This window comes from Eschrichtius robustus, chromosome 11, assembly GCF_028021215.1.
Source record: "Eschrichtius robustus isolate mEscRob2 chromosome 11, mEscRob2.pri, whole genome shotgun sequence".
Classification (NCBI taxonomy): Eukaryota; Metazoa; Chordata; class Mammalia; order Artiodactyla; family Eschrichtiidae; genus Eschrichtius; species Eschrichtius robustus.
The window spans coordinates 40,374,221-40,393,374 of NC_090834.1; the positions used below are offsets into that span (position 1 = coordinate 40,374,221).

At 40.3% G+C, this 19,154-nt stretch overlaps 1 protein-coding gene across 1 annotated transcript in view; it reads left to right on the forward strand.

The window, feature by feature from the left end:
* The window catches only part of MAML2 (mastermind like transcriptional coactivator 2), a 361,811-nt gene that overhangs the window by 124,407 nt on the left and 218,250 nt on the right, over positions 1-19,154 (forward strand). The gene's annotated exons all lie outside the window — the stretch shown is intronic.

The following is a 19,154-nucleotide window of genomic DNA, read 5'->3' on the forward strand; positions in this document are numbered from 1 at the left end:
TTCCATATACTTGTAGGCAAATCCTCAATTTCTTTACCTGTTGTGGAGGTAACAATACTTATCCAGCTTCCCTCATAGCCTCACATTTAAAGGGAGAAAAATGAAGCATATTTAAGTACTTTGAAAGCTCAAAGGGTCCCCATGGGAAGCAAAGCATGAGCTTTGTGGACAGAAAGCCCCAAATCTGAAACTCAACTTCGCTACTTATCACCTGTCTGGGCAAATTTCCTAAACTCTATATCTTGGCTAACTCATCTGTAAAGTGGGCCAAAAATAGTCCCTACCACATAGGATACTTGTGAGAACCAAATGGACTACTCCCCCTAATTATACCATAAGGAAACCAAGGCCCCAGTTGGCAGTGTCTTTCCCAGGTTCATTCGTCAACAAATGCTCACTGAGTTATACCAAGCAGTGTGCACGCAGGGATTCAAAAGCCATTGTTTAAATTACCATGCCGCCTCAGTTCTGAGGAAGACTTTTTTTTCTTCTTAATTGAGAGCTCCTTTTGCTCCTTTATTTCAGGAGGCATATGGTCATATTGCTGACGCTTTCTTGTTTATGGGCTGATGACTCATTCCTGAGTTATCTTAGCCTCTTGTTCCTTCTTTCTTCCTCTCTTCTGCCATCTCCATCATGGGACCATTTTCTTTCTGCTAGCACTTCTCCTGGAGATTATGAAAGAGTGGTGAACTACAGTGAATTAACTCCTTGTTAGCAGCCCTGTCTCTTGAGAGAGAAGCTTCACCCACTGCTGCTGACTGATAGAACAATGGCAATCTCTGCTCCCTAAAAGCGTCTCCCCTACAGCTTTGGCTTCCAGACTGCCTCTTGCCTCATTCTGCTCTAATTGCTCCTTCTTTGCTGGATCGTCTTCCTGGGCTAAACCCTTAAATGTTAGTATTCCTTGGGGATCTGCCCTTGGATTTCTCTTTTTATCTTGCTTGCTCTCTCAGGTGATCCCATACACACATGTGTCCTCAGTTACCATCTATCAGATACTGACTTCTAAGTCCATTATCTTTCACACTGAATCTCTTTCTTAAACTCCAGATCCAGATGCCCCTTGAACATCAATGCCTGTGTCTCACAGGTGCATCAAACATGTGTCCAAAAAGGAACTCACTTGTCCCCCCCCATTCACACACACACACACACACACACACACACACAGTTTCTGGGTTAGCACTCTAACCTCTTTCCACTCTCTCCACTAGGTACCCTGTGAGCCGTGATTAGATTTACCACTTTTCCCCAAGTGCTTGTCATATAGGAGATGTGTAATTTCTTCCTCAAAGACCCACCCGTCCTTCTAATCTCCCGTTTTCTTACAACCACCCCTTAGGTCCCAGCAAGTGAGCCTTTAAGAAAGTCTTTTTAGATCCCTCTCATGAATAATTATTTGTTCCATCTTCTGTGCATTCATCTCCCTTCGTTCATAACTTTATGTTATGATATCTTTTTATTTCTCTCTCCCCAATAAGACTTTGAGCTCATCAAATTAGATAATAATATTCTTTTTTAAAAAATGTCAAAGACCCTGTCAGATTGGACAATGGCTTACACACAGAAGGAATTCAATAAAAATTATTGAATGAATGCACTTATGACTATAATTAGGACCCAAGGAGCATTGTTTATCATTCTGTTTCCATGATGAAATGTTTGATTGTTGAGAATCGTTTACTAAATAATTCACTTAGCACTCCACAAACTAATTAACAAAAAAAGCCTTCACAAGCGGCTTTGATATCACATCAATATGTAAGAGTTTAGAGTTAAGATTTCAGAAATATTTCTGTACCCTTTGACTGTCAACAACTTTCAGATCTCCCTAAAATTTATTTAACTTTAATTTACTTAAATTGTTAAAAAAAAGTAATCGTTATACATAAGCTTATCTGACCCCAAATTTCTGATTATTATATTAGCTCCAGAGATAGATGAGGACTTTAAATCTAAAGGTATTTCAATAAATGAGTAGAATGAAGTCAGTGTAACATGTAGTTTGAGGAAGTAGTGCACATATGAAGCTATAGAAAAGGAAGAGGCAGAAGAATTTCAAAAATCTTAAACCAATTTTATTTACATATGCTGCCATGTAAAATAGTGTTAGGAGTTGAACGACATGTTGGTTTTATAAAAGTATCATGGTTTGTTATTAATTGTCTAACACGGTGCCTAGAGATAGGAAAACAAGAATAATAATTATAATAACTTGACATTTATTGGGGCACTTACTATATGCTAGATGCTGTGCTAAGGACTTTACATTTATCACTTAATCCTCCCAATATCTCTTTGGCACAGTTCCTATTCCTACTCCTGTTTACGTATGAGTAAAATGACACTTGGAATGGTTGAATGACTTACGGGAAGACACGACGAGCAACACATTTTATAGCTCTTTCATTATAAGTCTAACTGGTCATTCTGAGTTACGTGAATGAATGCCTTTTAATCATCTCAATGCTGTATTAATTAGTAAGTGACTGATAAATCATTTGATACATTTGTATAAACTGTTTTGACACATCTAAAATGACAAGGCATCTGGCACATGCTGTCGTCATTATTGAGAATCATCAAAATTAAGTACAGTTAACTGTTGGTTGTCTAAATCCACCCCTTTAGTTTGCTTTCAAGTCTGCTCCTCTATCAGAGTCTTGAGCCTTTACTATAAAGTATGCTTGCTTGTGTTTCCTGGACCTAGAACTCTTTTTTGGGTAGAAATGTTAAGAAGAATTATTTCTTTAAAATTGGACAATATCGGGAATGCTGAGTAACATATTCTTGAAGCATAGCGGGAGATTTTTAGGTCTGCTACATGATGTGGGAAATGCAATTTCCTGCTGGAAGGTAATTAAAAAAAATAACTGATAGTAAGTTTTGGGGGCACTGTTCAAGTGTAAAGGTACTCAAAATAATCACAATTAAAAAAGCCTATGGATTTTTTTTAAGGCACATTTAATAACATGTTTTGATTTGTAGTAACATTTAAAAGTCATTATAAATTTAAAAGTGAAGTGACAAACCTGTAAAATATATTTTAAACATGTAACAGACAAAAGAAATATCTGTAAACTGACTTTGTATGATGAAACTTTAATGTTACATAACGTGGTGATCTAGCAAATGAAATCTAAATTTCATATAGAAATCATACCTAAAAATATACCAGAGATGAAAGCAAAGACGTATATTCAAAGGATGTTTACTGAAACATTATTCTTTTTTTTGTTTGTTTTGCCATTATTCTTATACCAAACTTCCAGGAGAAATCCACCAGTGTAACTGAAGAGCAATGGTTAAACAATGATGATTTAATAACTTATGAAGATACTGTGAAGCTGTTTTTTTTTTTTTTTAAACATCTTTATTGGAGTATAATTGCTCTACATTGCTGTGTTAGTTTCTGCTGTATAACAAAGTGAATCAGCTATACGTATACATATATCCTCATATCCCCTCCCTCTTGTGTCTACCTCCCACTCTCCCTATCCCATCCCTCTAGATGTTCACAAAGCACCGAGCTGGTCTCCCTGTGCTATGCGGCTGCTTCCCACTAGCTAGCTATTTTACCTTTGGTAGTGTATATAAGTCCATGTCACTCTTTCACTTCGTCCCAGCTTACCCTTCCCCCTCCCCATGTCCTCAAGTCCATTCTCTAGGTCTGCGTCTTTATTCCTGTCCTGCCCCTAGGTTCTTCAGAACCATTTTCTTTTTTTAGATTCCATATATATGTGTTAGTGTACGGTACTTGTTTTTCTCTTTCTGATTTACTTCACTCTGTATGACAGACTCTAGGTCCATCCACCTCACTACAAATAACTCAATTTCGTTTCTTTTTATGGCTGAGTAATATTCCATTGTATATATGTGCCACATCTTCTTTATCCATTCATCTGTTGATGGACACTTTGGTTGCTTCCATGTCCTGGCTATTGTAAATAGCGCTGCAGTGAACATTGTGGTACATGACTCTTTTTGAATTATGGTTTTCTCAATGTATATCCCAGTAGTGGGATTACTGGGTCATATGGTAGTTCTGTTAGCCTATGGATTTTATAATGCCTTTCCCTAGGTTAATTACTCTCAGAATATCTACCCATCACAGTATGCTATATAGGTTGCCAATAAAGAATGCAAATTATTTTTTCCTCTATATTTGATCTCCTGAGTTCGATTTATGAATAGTAAATGAAGATGGAGCTGCCTTTATTGTAAGATCTGAGGGGCATGAAAAAGTTTTCTTGTCCCAAAAGATTTTGTCCAAAAAAAAAAAGAAAGAAAAGTTATATGTTTTAAAGGTTTTCAAGCCTTTGATTGCTATGAACAAGTAACTCTCCCTGGGAGAGATAAGCCGTTATGTCTTTATCACACCCTTAAGGGATCACACTGGGCAGCTGTCAACATGCAGATTCCCAGGCTTAGTCTCAAAGATTCTGATTTTATAGGTCTGGGATGAGACCTATAAAATGCAGGAATCTGCATTTCATTGCTGATTCTGATTTAGATGGGTCTTCTGGACAACACTGAAAAAGCTTGACTTCATGGATAACTGACATAAACGGGGGATATAGAAGCAAGAGTAAAAAGAAAAACTGAAAAGTTACCAAACCCAAATTCATCTCATTGAAAATAGCATCTAGATCTAGCCCTGCCTTGAGTCTCAGGTTTATCTGAATTTTATTACTTCGAGCATCACCAGGTGAAATGAATGAAATAAAAGCTCCTGAACTGACTTTAAAAACTAAAAAAAGGGGAAAAATGACTTTTGTTTGTTTCGGAGGGTTTTTTTTAATAGCCCCAAAAATCTACTGAAATGCTAAAATTTTAGAGCAGAATGTACAAAATGTTCTTGAATTATATTTTATTCTTGGATCCAGGCACATTGGGTTTGTATCACAAAACACTGAAATAATAAAAAGCAGGTGCCCTGTCAAGTTTCTTTCATAATTGGAAAACTAAGAGTTGACGTATTTTGCAAAACCTTTTGACAGAATAACCCCAGTGGATTAATCTAGTGCCCTCACTATACATGAATGAGATGGAGATTGGGGTGGGGTGTAGTACTTAAGAATATAGTAGGTGACAAATTAGGCTCACAATACTTTTTATGTTTTGTGGGAAATAATTTTTTGCTTTTATTCACTGCTATAAAATGTGGCCAGTTGTTAAGAAGAGCTTGTTCCATATGATGGAGACTCTGAGTTTGGAAGTTTAGACAAAAACCTTGCAGGAGTGCTAGTATGGAGAAAACAGGAAGACAACTTCCTCTCTGAACATACACCGTTTCCTGGGGAGGAAGTGGGGGCTTTAAAAAAAAATTGTTCTTTGTTGACTCTGTAACTGAGAGGCATCTATTTAGTGATGACTGTACATGTTTATACAACCAGGACGTCAACCTTAAAAAAAAAATCCCGAAAGTACCTTTTCTATTTGATAATGGCATGTTCAAAGCCCTCAGATGAGTTGGTTTGGAATTTGTTGTATTTTATGATCATCATTGATTTACTCACAGCCAAGCATATACTGCCTGGACAGTTCTTAAGGGACAGCAGTTAAACAGCGCGCCATAAAGTGGATTTCAGCACTGCTCGTATTTTGAGCACAGTGGCATGGCCTGAGGCAGCCTCACCACCTCGCAGACCGAGCAACAGAGGTGATGGGTATTACCCAGTGTGCCAGGACCAGCCCTCACAAGAGGCCCACTTTGTGTGCATAGGTAAAAATAGGCAGTCCCAGGCAGTGATGGCAATGTGCATAATCTGTGATCGGTTTGGTATATGGGATACCTACCGGCTGAAACTTGTTTATGGCCAACCTCGTTTAAGGATGAAGCAATACCATCAAGGTGACCACAACTTACCAATCAATTGAGGGCATTGTGAGCATAAACCAAAAACCATGAGACCCGTGAGAGTCGCTGAGTCTAAGACAGTTCTGTACATTGACTTTTAAATAGTAACTTTAACATTATATTGAACGTTTGGGCAGAATTTGCCCTGTAACCTTTAAGGGACTTAAAAGATGGGCCAGCGAGTAATTGAAATGACATCCTTTACACAGCAGAAAGAGCACACGACAATGCTCAGAGTACCCCAAAGCCATAGATTTCCAGATTACAATAGAGAAATCTAACTGGAGCAGTTACAAAAAAACAAGTCCTTTTATTGAGGGCAGAGTAAATCTCTTTTATGAAAACAAAAAGGGAAGTGGCTTTAACATCTTTCCTTAAGTTACTTTGAAAGAATGGTATTTATCGTGTTTTTTCAGGAGGTTGGATATCTTTCCCTTGCTTTTTTTATCCTCATAACTTTATGGTCTCTGTAATTTTCGTCTTTCTATTATCCACCAAACTTAATATTTTAAAATACCTTGCTGAAACCATATGTTCTCCCAATGTTCCTTTTTATGCCTCCATTATTTCCAGAAATTTCCAAAGTATTTGATAGACAATATTATGTAGTTTTGCAGAGTTGCCCAAAAATCCACACCCAAGACAGTCTTTATTTTCTCACCTAGTTAACTATATTTATATGTGGTATGTGCAGGCAAGAATAAAAGAAAAAAGAATCTGCATTCTTTTTCTTTTTGTCTAAAGGGGGCAAAATGAAATACATCACCCGATGATTTGGCCTTCTGGCAATTTCATTAGCTCTACAGTCATAAAAATTTTTCAACAGAAGTATTTACTTTTCTCTTGTATTAATACTACTCATCAATCATCACAATTATCCATTTGGCCTCAAAGAAGCTAATTTTTAATGACATATAAACTAAATTGTTTTTTATGTTCACAAACCTTTTTGAAAAGATTAAGGAACTATTGTTAGGTAACTGATAAAAACCTTTATTGCTTAATTTGCTCACTTGTGAAAAGTAACCCCATCAAAACACAAATTAGGCAGGCATTGAGAACCAGAACGCTCAGGTGAGGTACTGTTATTGCCAAAGACATCAATTTTTCTTTAGGCATATAAGTAAACCTTATTTCTCCTTAAATGTGTAAAAATCTTCTGTTGAGGGCTTACTTGGAAAACCCAGACCAAACACCTGAAGGATCAAAAACAAAATGCAATTTTGTTTTCTTTTAGGGATCAAGACCTCCATGTTTAGCTGTTCTTGCTCTCAGCCAGAAACTGAGGAGTCTTTCAAAAGGAGTACCAAAGAAGGTGGGCATGGACAGAGGGAGACAGATCTTTGACCTCTTGGGGGAAGGGAAGGACAAGGGTTCTGACGGCAAGGTGACCTCCAGCCGTCAGCCTGTACGTTAGGAGAAGAGTCGAAGGCAGCCTCTCAGAAGTGGTAGCGTTTGGGCTGTTGCAAGAGTAATCATCCAGCTTGCCAAGGAAATCAGCCTGTGAGCCACAGTGTGTGCCCTGGACTCTGGTCCAAGAAACAGGAATCATACCCCTGCGCTCGTTACCATGTCTTCACCAGCCTGGCTCTCGGACACGTCTTGTAAGTCAATTAAAACTGGTGAAATTGAATTAAACTTAGCTTGAGCTTCTTGAAGGGAGTGACCATGTCACATTTATATTTAAACCCCGAATGCAGTGCCTGAAATATACTAGACACTAAATATATGTTTAATGATGAACCAATTATGGAATCCTTGGGAGTTCTCGCACAGTCTTGTAGAAATGATTAAATGAAAGATATTGGTAGATCTGTTGTATTAAAGTACTCTGAATAATTGTTACTAACAAAACAATAAATGGGAACAATTAGGTCACTGCAGTTATTGCTCGAAGGACAACCCGCAGATTCGAGCATTCAGTGGTGTGGCATATGGTTATGCATCTCACCATGTTGACATCATGCTGCAAAATTCACACGTTATATAAAAAGAAATCACACCAGGAAAGTACAGGCTACCACAAATAGTAGAGTGAAAAACACATTACTGAAGTTTACTGCTTAGTAACAGATTTTAGGAATTTGAGCTTCTGATTCTTAAGAACTTCATTGATGCCAATTTTGAGAGGCCCTCCAACCAACGTAAGAAGAATGAAAGATACAAAGAAATGAGGTGTAGTAGAACAGGGATGAGAGGGGGAGGTAAGTGACTTAATTTAGGTGCAGCTAACATTATTTCTAAAACATGTAAATCCTGTCAGGCCCACCTTGGCAGAGGGTCAGGAGACCTGGGTCCTTGCTCTCTCTCTGCTACTAAATAGATTAAGCAGATTTCCTCATCTGTAACATGAAGACATTGAACTATTTCTGATGTGAATTGTGGTTTTAAACAACCCAAAACACATTTAGGGTTTTGCCAAGACCTCTTAATGAACATTGCTATTATCTTTACAAACTTATCAGTAGAATTATAGCCCATAATTCAGTGACCTCTTTATCATCCTGAATATAATTAACTTGATATTACAGGTAAGGTTGTGTCAGCCATTTCTTAATAATGTCCCCTTTCCAAAGGATAGCTCCTCTTCAGTCTCTTTTGTCTTGCAGCACTTTCTCCTATTTCTGGTACAGAATCTGCCTGGAGCAATGTCTTTTATCTAGTCTCTTTGTATGTCTGTCATTCACACTAGACTCTGAGTTGTTTGAGGGCAAATACCATAACATACTCATCTTTTAGAGTCCTTGCCTAGTGCAGGGATTGGCACATAGTAGGTGCTCAATAAATACCGAAGGAATATTTTAAAAACGTAGTTGGGCAATAGCATATTTGGTGTATGTATCAGATACCTTCTTTTTTTTTTAATGTTTATTTATTTATTTATTTATTTATTTTTGGCTGCGTTGGGTCTTCGTTGCTGCCCGCGAGCTTTCTCTAGTTGTGGTGAGCGGGGGCTACTCTTCGTTGTGGTGCGCAGTCTTCTTCTCATTGCAGTGGCTTCTCATGTTGCGGAGCATGGGCTGTAGGCGTGCGGGCTTCAGTAGTTGTGGCTCACGAGCTCAGTAGTTGCGGCTCGCGGGCTCTAGAGCGCAGGCTCAGTAGTTGTGGCACACGGGCTTAGTTGCTCGGCGGCATGTGGGATCTTCCCGGACCAGGGATCGAACCTATGTCCCCTGCATTGGCAGGCGGATTCTTAACCACTGCACCACCAAGGAAGCCCTATTAGATACCTTCTGTTCACCCCTTCTACTTGGATCCATGTCCACCCTTTTTTACCCTGTTCTAGCCAGCAGGTTCTTGCCTTTCAAGGTAACCTGCTCTATAGGATTTTCTCCTACTTGGTTTCAGAAACTTCTTCCTCTTCCAGTTCTTCAGTCTAGGAATGCTGACCGTCTCTGCTGTTAGCCTTGGGTTGCTGCTGCAGCCCTTGGGATTCCCCTATACCTTACCTACACCTGGATGATTAACCCCTTAACCCCTCCACGAACTATCCTAATTGGACCTATTTCCTGTCAGGACCCTCACTAATACAGTAGATAAGAAAGGAAAAAATTTCAGTTTAAAATGTGTTTTTGCACTCATATCATTGAGAATGACCACACTGAATTTTTTGGTAAACAGCTCAACAAGTAAATCCTGTGTAGGCTAAGTATTTTTGTGTACAGCTGACCCTCACTGATTCACTCATCCCCTAAGTATGCTGTTACAGATTCATTTCAGTGTCTACACCACAAATGCGTTTTGCATTCGAGTTAGTAAGTACTTATGTTTACATTTGGTCATTGGCGTTTCTCTGTGTCTTGTGACCTCTTGCATTGGAATATAGTGCCTCAGGAGAAAGGGTGCCATCTTTTGCTTTTCCTATGATGCCTCACAGATAACAGTTCTATGGGTGACAATTATCTGAAAAAAAATCTGGATATTTATGATTATGAATAGAGCCTAATAAGTGTAGAGCCGTATGTGAAAAGAAACATTTTGCACATTTTTTGGGCCAATTTGACTGGGCTTGTTACACTGTCTTCCAGAGCCAACAATTCTTAAGGAAGTATATAACCATTCAGTTAGTATATTCATGGCAAAATAATTTGAAAAATCATTAAAATGTCCATCCTTTAGAGCATGTTAAACATGTCAGTTCAGGCCAAGATCCAGATATGCCAAGCCTTTATCACTGATGCGTAAGCACCAGGAAGCCAGAGACATATTTTATTTTGGATACTGCTGAATCCTCAGTGCCTAAAACAGAGACTGGTATTCATTATATTTGTTGATTAAATGAATATATTGGAATTGCTTACATTATTGTTGTCTTTCGTGTTTTTGCAGTTGCCAGGTTGTCATTCATAAATGATCAAAAAGACAATTTAAGTTCATTGTCTCAGCAGATATTTATTGCATTCATACACCTGTTTTTGAACAGAGTGTTTCCCTTAGGAGCTCACGTTCTACATCTGAAAAGTACCCTCTTGAACACAGCAGAGTCATGGGTGGATCCCACTCAGTGGCTTTTCTTTTACATCAAAATACCTTTGCTAAAAGCAAGCCTGTACCTCCAGTCTCCCAACCTCTTATTTTTGTCAGCTTTGCAGAAATATATTGAAGCAATTAGCACTTTCCTAAAGAGTCCCTGATTCTATTCTGGGATTCTATGGCTGATGACCATGTTGTGCCTTTTCATGTGGACTTAATTACTCCGATACAATTGCTGGAAAGCTATATTTTTCTTGCATGATTTTTTTCTACCTCACCCTCAATGGATGAAATCAGAATCTTCCTCCTTTTCTGTGATTCACAAGATGTTTTTCAGGGTGTCATGGTTCCATGAGAGACTTTCCCAGGTCCTTTTATTAGGCTTTTATATGACTCCAGTTGATCTATTCAGGCTTTTAAATTCATAGACATTTTGATTTATTTGCAAACACTTTTTACTTGTTTGATTATAAATAGGTTTTCGATGTGAGTCATTCTTCTGGAGCAGTCCTAGTGGTCTCAGAACTTGGAACACATTGAATAAAACTCCAAACTTAAAGTAATTGTTTCTTAATCCAAATAGATTTCTAGAGGATGCAGAGTTTATGAGGGAATTAATTGTACATGGCAAGATACTGTTATAATTGGGGTGTGTACATTCCCTTTAGGGAATTAAATATCCTCCTTCTTCTCCTCCCTTTCCACCTTCCTCTTCCCTCTCCTCCCTCCTACTCTCTCTCCTTTTTATTCTTGAGGACCCAAAGATCCACTTCCCTTTGTAAAGATTCACATTTACATGGAAGAGAGAAATGCTTTATAGATCCTTCAAGTAGGTACGTATTATAAGTAGTCATATACAACAATTTAAATCTATATTGCTCTGAAGAATTTGTTCATGAAAATACAGTTGACCCTTGAACAACATGGGGATTAATCCACATATAACTTATATTGGCCCTCCATATCCTCGGTTCCTCTACATCGTCAGATTCAGCCAACCGTGGACTGTGTAGTACTGTAGTGTTTACTATTGACAAAAATCCGTGTGTAAGTGGACCCCTGCAGTTCAGACCCGCGTTGTTCACGGGTCAACTGTAATTCTTTACAATGTATATTCCGATTACATACCATAAACGAATGAGGCCTTTCTTTTCTTTTTTTATTAAGAAAAGGGAAAGACAAGAAAAAGCCATCTTTTTTTTCAAAAGAGGTATGAGTCATTGTAATCTTATGAAATATTGCTTCCAAAATATAAAAGCAAAGAAGTTCAGAAGTAAAACTTACCATCTTGGTTGCTTTTGTTACATGAAATTGTCTTTCTTATTTTTTTCCTCCTTGGTCACCTCATTGTTCCTTTTATGCGGGTAAGGGATGGTGCCATTGCCCTCTGATTGCTTTACACACTGGTGCTTTCTCTCCTGAAAGGGCCATTTTCAGTCAGACTGACTCTTAATGTCATTTCAATATTTCTCCACCTCATCCCCACCTCCCGCCCCACATACACACACTTTGCACTACTGCAGATGTTAACTTGTCAGAGCCCAGAAGTTGCCGAGATGTCTGCAGGAAGAAATGCCAGCATGATGCATAACCATGACCTGAAGGAAATAATAAATTGCAGGAGTGTTGCTGCGAGGAACATACTAACTTAGGACATCTTTCTCTGATGAAATGTCAGGCTCTTAGTTTTCCAAATGTGGGAACTTTTGTTCTTGTTTTCCTCTTAGGCACAGGATAATTCCCAAGAGAGATTCCATTCATTCCTCATAGAGAAACAGAAGACAAAGAATGAAGCTGAGCTAGTAGCTTGTTAGGAGAATTGTGTTTACTCTGAGATCTGATTCAAGAAAGGGACTTGGAATCTCAGCAAGCCCAAGCTAGAACTTCTCCATTTTGCAGCTGGGGCATATAGAGCTCAGCCATGGATTCTCCTGACCAGGGAAAGTTCCAGTCATCTAGAACACTAAGCAGGCAAAGAGACATAGAGACTGTACATAGAGACTGATTGTTGGCAATGTCATTAATGAGGGTCATGTTTACACTTTTATTGTTGTTATCGAGTCCAAGGTCGTACTGCTCTCCACGCGACAGCCCAATAAATCCAGAGATGAGGTGTTGGGGCAAGGAATAGTGACTTTATTTGGAAAGCTGCAGACCAAGAAGATGGTGGACTAGTGTCCCAAAGAACCATCTTCCCTGAGTTACAATTCAAGCTTCTTTTATACTAAAAGGGGAGGGCATGTGGTTGGTTGCTGCAAACTTCTTGGTGTTGGAATCCTTTGTTCTTGCATCTGTCCCTGTAGCTCAGGTCATGGTGTTCCTGTAAACAAGACAAATGTTATTCCCTGTTCTGCAACTTTTTATCCCTATATGAATGGAAAATTGTTATACCTTTAAAGGTCAGAGCCTTGAGAATGGACTATCCTGTATATTTCAGGCTGTAGGCAACATTCTTAACTTGTAGCAAAAGCAGTAGAATACAAAGGTTAAAGTAAAAGAAACAGATCCAATGTAGAGTCAGATTTTTCTTCCCTGTTATATTGTGACTAATCTTTCATCTGTTTTAACTGCTGTCTTCTAATTGGAGATAATAATATAACTGAAGTCCTCAGATATGTAGGAAGTACTTTTATTTCTTAATTTACCCAAGTTGATTCCTTGCCGCCCTTCCCCTCCTCATCCCTCAAGAGATAGTTTCAGTAATGTTCTCTTTATGCTAATAAGTGATGCTCTTCCGGATGGAACTAGAAGCTGAACCCTGCCTAATGAAATGGTTGGTCTTCATTTTCGCATTGGTCCAAATTGATGAGACATACGGGGACTTTTGCATTCACTGTTTTATTCATCTTGTATAGAAAATGTGAAGAGTCTGGATGGGTTTGGCTTTCTGCCAATTAATGTTGCCATTGTTTTCCCCTGATGCATATTCACATGAGTCAACAGAAACCTTTTTGACTAAAGCAGAGTTAGTTAGATTTAGCAAGCCTGTATGCATCAGGATATTGAATGTGGGGGAAATTAGAATAACAGAGGGTAGTGAGACCTCAGACAGAAGCACTGACAAATAGGTTCCCAAAACAATGGAGTCACCGTGGCCCTACACCACCTCACATCGCCCCAGAACAAGTTCTACGTGATGGACAAAGAAGTGCTCAGTTTTGTCATCCCTTGCTCAGAAACTCACAGCCCCAGAAGAATCTGGAACCTGGATCTTAAATTAAAGAGGGTACAACCTCTCTAAGGAAAGAGGCCCCACCCCAGCCTAGTACGTCATGTCTCTCCTTGCCCGTCCTTGAAGCCAAGCCTTCCTGTGAAGATCCCTGGTGGTTTTTAACGTATCATTTCAGTGAAAAAGCATGCAACTTAATAGCAGATCAAAGGGAAAAGGCTAAAAAGTATTTCATAATGTGGTGTGGTGGTGGGGGGAGCCAATTCTTAGGCTTTGTTAACAGAAATAAATTAACTGAAATCAGGAATGTGTATCAGTCAGACTTAGCTTTGGTTGTGAGTCACAAAACACAAAAATCACAGTAAGTAAAACAGCATAAATGTTTCTTTCTCTCGCTTATGAAAGAAGTCCCAAGGGATGGACTTCTTCCAAGGGATGGAAGGAGAGGGAGGCACTTCACAGCGTCAGGGATCTACATACTCCCTCGCTGTTCTCCCAGCCTCAGCATGTGGCTTCCACGTGGGGGGCAAGATGGCTGCTCGAGGCTCAGTCAGGAAGAAGAAGCAGGTGGCTGTAGCAGTAGGGACAGCCCCTCTCTTTAAGGACTCTTCACAGAAGTCACACACGATACTTCCATGTAAGTCTTAGTCACATGCTCACCCCTAGCTTCAGGAGTGGCGGGAACATGTTGCCTTTACTTGGGGTAGTTATGTGGGCAGCTAAAGATCGAGGCTAGTGTGACTAATGAAGAAGGAAAGGATGGATGTTGTTCTCCCTTCTGGAACTTTGGCAGTGCTCTGCCGACTTCCCAGAAAACTAGTGGTCTCTCCGTGGGAAGTGAAAGGCCTTCTCCTGTCTTTTTTTTTTTTTTTTTATATAAATTTATTTATTTTATTTATTTTTAGTTTTGGCTGCATTGGGTCTTCGTTGCTGCACGCGGGCTTTCTCTAGTTGCGGTGAGGGGGACTATTCTTCGTTGCGGTGCGGGAGCTTCTCATTGTCATGGCTTCTCTTGTTGCAGAGCACGGGCTCTAGGCGCGTGGGCTTCAATAGATGTGGCACACGGGCTCAGTAGTTGTGGCTTGCGGGCTCTAGAGTGCAGGCTCAGTAGTTGTGGTGCACGGGCCCAGCTGCTCCGCAGCATGTGGGAATCTTCCTGGACCAGGGCTCGAACCCACGTCCCCTGCACTGGCAGGCGGATTCTTTTTTTTTTTTTTTTTTAAGTATTTGTTTTTATTTATTTATTTATGGCTGTGTTGGGTCTTCGTTTCTGTGCGAGGGCTTTCTCTAGTTGTGACAAGCGGGGGCCACTCTTCATCGCGGTGCGCGGGCCTCTCACTATTGCGGCCTCTCTTGTTGCGGCCTCTCTTGTTGCGGAGCACAGGCTCCAGGCGCGCAGGCTCAGTAATTGTGGCTCACGGGCCCAGCCGCTCCGCGGCACGTGGGATCTTCCCAGACCAGGGCTTGAACCCGTATCCCCTGCATTGGCAGGCAGATTCTCAACCACTGCGCCACCAGGGAAGCCCTGGCAGGCGGATTCTTAACCACTGCGCCACCAGGGAAGCCCCTCTACTCCTGTCTTGTTCACAGAACACCTAGGGGATGCTTTTCAGTCCCAGGAGCCACACTACAAAAGAGATATATGTGAACAAATCAATTCAGAGGTAAATTCCCAGGATGTGTGAGGACTGGACCCTCCATCTACCTCAGTGTTAAACAAATTGAATGGACTGTGTCACATGAGGAACAGGTGAAAGAACTCTTGACATCTCTCTAGGAATTTACTCCTTTCTCAGAAGAAAACATGGGGACGACATGATACAAAACTTGACTTAGGACGTCTGAAGAGCTATTCAGTATGTTCCCAGTTGGTAGAATTAGAAAGTGTCCCCAGTTAGTGAGTCTGACAAGAGGCGCCATGTAAAGGAGCATTTCCAGGTCCTCAGAAGAGTCCTGAGGTTGACTGAGCTGTGTCCGGGGAGAGTGAACTTGCTGTGCTCGAAGGGACTGAAGCAGTGTCTATGGGGTCCGTTGACAGCCTTCTAATATGTCCTCCTGGCTCTAGTCTTCCATTCTCCACACCGCCACCGGTGATCTTCTAAATGCAAAACAGATGGGATAACTTCCCAGATCCATCCCTCTCAGTGGCTTCCCATTGCTATCTGCTGCCCAGTTCCTCCTGACCTGGTCTTGTCTTACTCACTCTGAGTCTCCAGACAGAAGTGCCACTTCCCCCAGTGTGTCAAATTTCTCTCCCTTCTGGAACTTTGCCCATGTCATTCCCTCTTCCAGGACGCTCTCCTCCATACTCACTCTCACACTTCACCTGGCCAACTCCTACACATCCTGAATCATCATTTCCTCTCTCTGAAGACTCCACTCCCACCCCCTCAGAAGGGGCTTTCCCATAACTTGTGACACCTCTGTTCGCACAGCATTTACTACAGTTACTGCAATTGTTCATTTAATGATCTGTCTTTCCAGCTAGACTGTAAGCTGTCTGTAAGTAGAGTCTGGTATCCTCAGACTCAGCACACTGCCTGGTCATCCTAGGTGACTGAAAATAATATGGAACGTTATAGAAGATACTCAAGCATCAGCTGAGGGGAAATACAGGTCAAGCATGAGGAAGAAACAGTAGAGGTAGGAGTCATGAGGAAGGGACAACAAATTTAAGAGTGTCTTTTGCTCCAGCCTCCCTTACATTCTTTCTGGAGTGGTGGGATTGAGGCATGTGAAAGAATTACTTCTCTTGGGTTACTTGGATTGCCTCCCAGCCCCCAAAGAGTTAGAGCAACTGTTACAATGGAATTTGAAATACTATCTATGTTAATGGAGGTCAGAATTACCGAGACTGGATTTACAGCTCCAAAAATTGACCCAGATTTATTTCCTATTATTCAAAATTAGTTATGTTGAAGGAAGAGCAAGGGGCTTCTTGGTATATGGACTATTGCTAATGTGTCCCTGGACTTAAATCTTGTTTGGCTTGTATCTGTTCTGGAGAATGTGACTGAGGATCTCAGCAAGTGGGGCTGAGCTTGGGGTCCTGACCGCATCAGCAGCAGAATTTGCATGTGGGCAGCTCTGGCCTCCCAGACCTTAGTGACCTGGGCTGGTCACCCATGTCTGCCTTTTCCTGAAGTGATTTTTACAGGCTCTGAGTAGACTCTTGCCCTTAAATACCTTCTGCCATTTGCTTCTTAATGCTTAACATTCCAGGTTTAGAGATGAGGCCTGAAATTCAAGGACCACAAGAATGACATGTTGATTTAAATTCACATATAGGAGACTTGGGCTACAGAAAGTATAGATGGGGAGTGAAAAAAAAAAAAAAAAAATGAGGAGTTTGAGACAGGAAAGGCCAGGAATTCTAAGTAGGCTGAGCAGGTAGAAGACAAACTGCATTTAATTTATAATTTTGTTTAGCCTTACTTACCCCAAACATAACAGACAGGAGCAATTTCTTTTTCGGGGCTGAGAGGATAGAAGAGGAGTAATTCAGACCCAGGAGCGGACCTCCTGCTTCCAGCATGGGGACAGGGCATCCTCTATTATCCACTAGAACTACTGTGGGATTCTCCATGTGGCATTGCCCTTAAGTGGGAGGGACGTACAGCCCCACCTCTGCATTACCACTGGTGACCTCGTGGTCAGTCCCTGCCTGCTCTGCAGTTGCCCACGTCTCCTTTTTCTTGGTACATACAGACAATCAGAAAGTAGATGAATAGGCAAACAGATAGCAGTTCCCCCAAGAGGAGGGGCTTTATGCTCATGCAGCCCAGGACAGTGGTCACCTTGAAAAAGATTTTTTAAGTCTAGTCCTGTTCTGAGGCTGACTGGAGATAACTTTTCCTTGAATGAAAATAACCCAACCGGCATGAACTATTTATTTTCGTGATTGCTTCAAGAAAGCACATGAACAACAATCTTATTGTCTCCTCCATTCTTGTTTTAAAAGGCATGCAGCTGCTAATAAGTTTGTGTGTGCAAAGCATTAATTAACAATAGTCCCTTTTTATTTATATTTACCCTCTAAAAATTTAATTGTTAATTGCTTTTGTAAAATGTGCAGTTTGTGCATCTTTCTGTAGATCTGCATGCAGTGAAATTAAACATTTTAAAATGTGTCAATGATCAGAGAGGCTTAATTCTTTTGACATATACAACAACAGTGTTTCAATTCTATAAACAAAACCCACTGGTACAATTAATCATTAACCTACTTGCTGTAGGGATTAAGGGAGAGAGCTGATGTTAACTCTTTTGTGACTCACTGTAAGTCAGCAAGAGAGGAAAGATGGTAGCACGTGTAGTTTTTGTTGTCTGAAAATTGACGGCAGTTCAATTATCAGAGGATAATTTTCCAATAAACTTCTAATATCCCACTTTTAAGTATACAAACTTGCCTTTGTACTGAGTCATCTGGAATTGTCTTCCACGCTGTGGATGTACACGACGTGGTTACTCGCGCACGTTGCCTTTCACTTCCCTTAGAGTCTAGTAAATTATGCCTCTCTCTTGCTCAGCTTTCTGCCTGTGTGTTTATTTTTTTGGTGAAGCAGGCACCCAGAAGGCATAGACAATTCATATTAGTTTTCTGAGTTTGTGAGCTGATAGAAGAATCACCTGGCTCTTCCTCTGTACTTTATCACTGGAGGAACTAGAGAACTCCACCATCCCTGGTCCTTCCTGTAAGCTTATCTTCTGAGCTTTCCCTCTTTGGCCCCTTACCCCCTTTAGGTGCTCTTGGGAAAATATTCTTACCCCTACTCTGGAGCTCCCCAGCACTACCAAGTGGTGAACTGAGGTGATTCTGTAAACAGAGGTAAAATCTAAGCGAGCTCTGTGGAATATTCTGTAGATTTAAATATACTAATCATATTTTTCTCGAGAATGCACCAGCCTTTCACAGGTCTTTGCAGAGAGTCAGTCTCTCTCTCTCCATATTTATATATTTTTGAATGCATGAATGATCAATAGCATGACTTGTGGTTCTGTCAGAGGTCAGGTCAGTAGGGAAAAAAGCCTACAGATGAGGGAGAACATGAAGTTGAAAGATTTTATATAGCTTGGATGCCAACACCGTTCAGAATATTTGGCTTTTCTAATTTCATTTTGCCCACATAAAAACAACCAGGAAAAAAAATTCAGGGTCTGAATATTTTTTAATCTCTTGTTTCCCAAGCAAGCATATGTATCACAGAATTATATCTGTTCTCGTTAGGAATGTTTAAGCATTTTGATTCTAAATATAAACCCCACCTATTTGACAGTGTTCCTTTAAATGTCAGAGAAGCTGGAGAAGTTGAGGGGCTGGGAGGGATCGAGAACTGAACCTCTCCGAAGGATTTTAATGCATTCCCTTCGGTGTCTTTTCTTCCTGAGAATAAAGGGAGGGAAAAGAGCCAATGGACTCAGCCCTATAGCAACATTTTTCCCCAAGGAATTTTGTATTTAGTTCTTGTGCCTTTGGCTAATAAAGAAGAGAGACACATTTAGCTCATCTGAACAAAAGAAAGCAACGTTTCAAAATGTGGTTCTTTTACTTGCAGATTTTCTAGATTTTATCTCACCCAACTCTAGGCTGTAAACTAAAGAGGACAGATTATTTAATGCAAGAAATTTATTCTCTCCTTGCAGTAAACT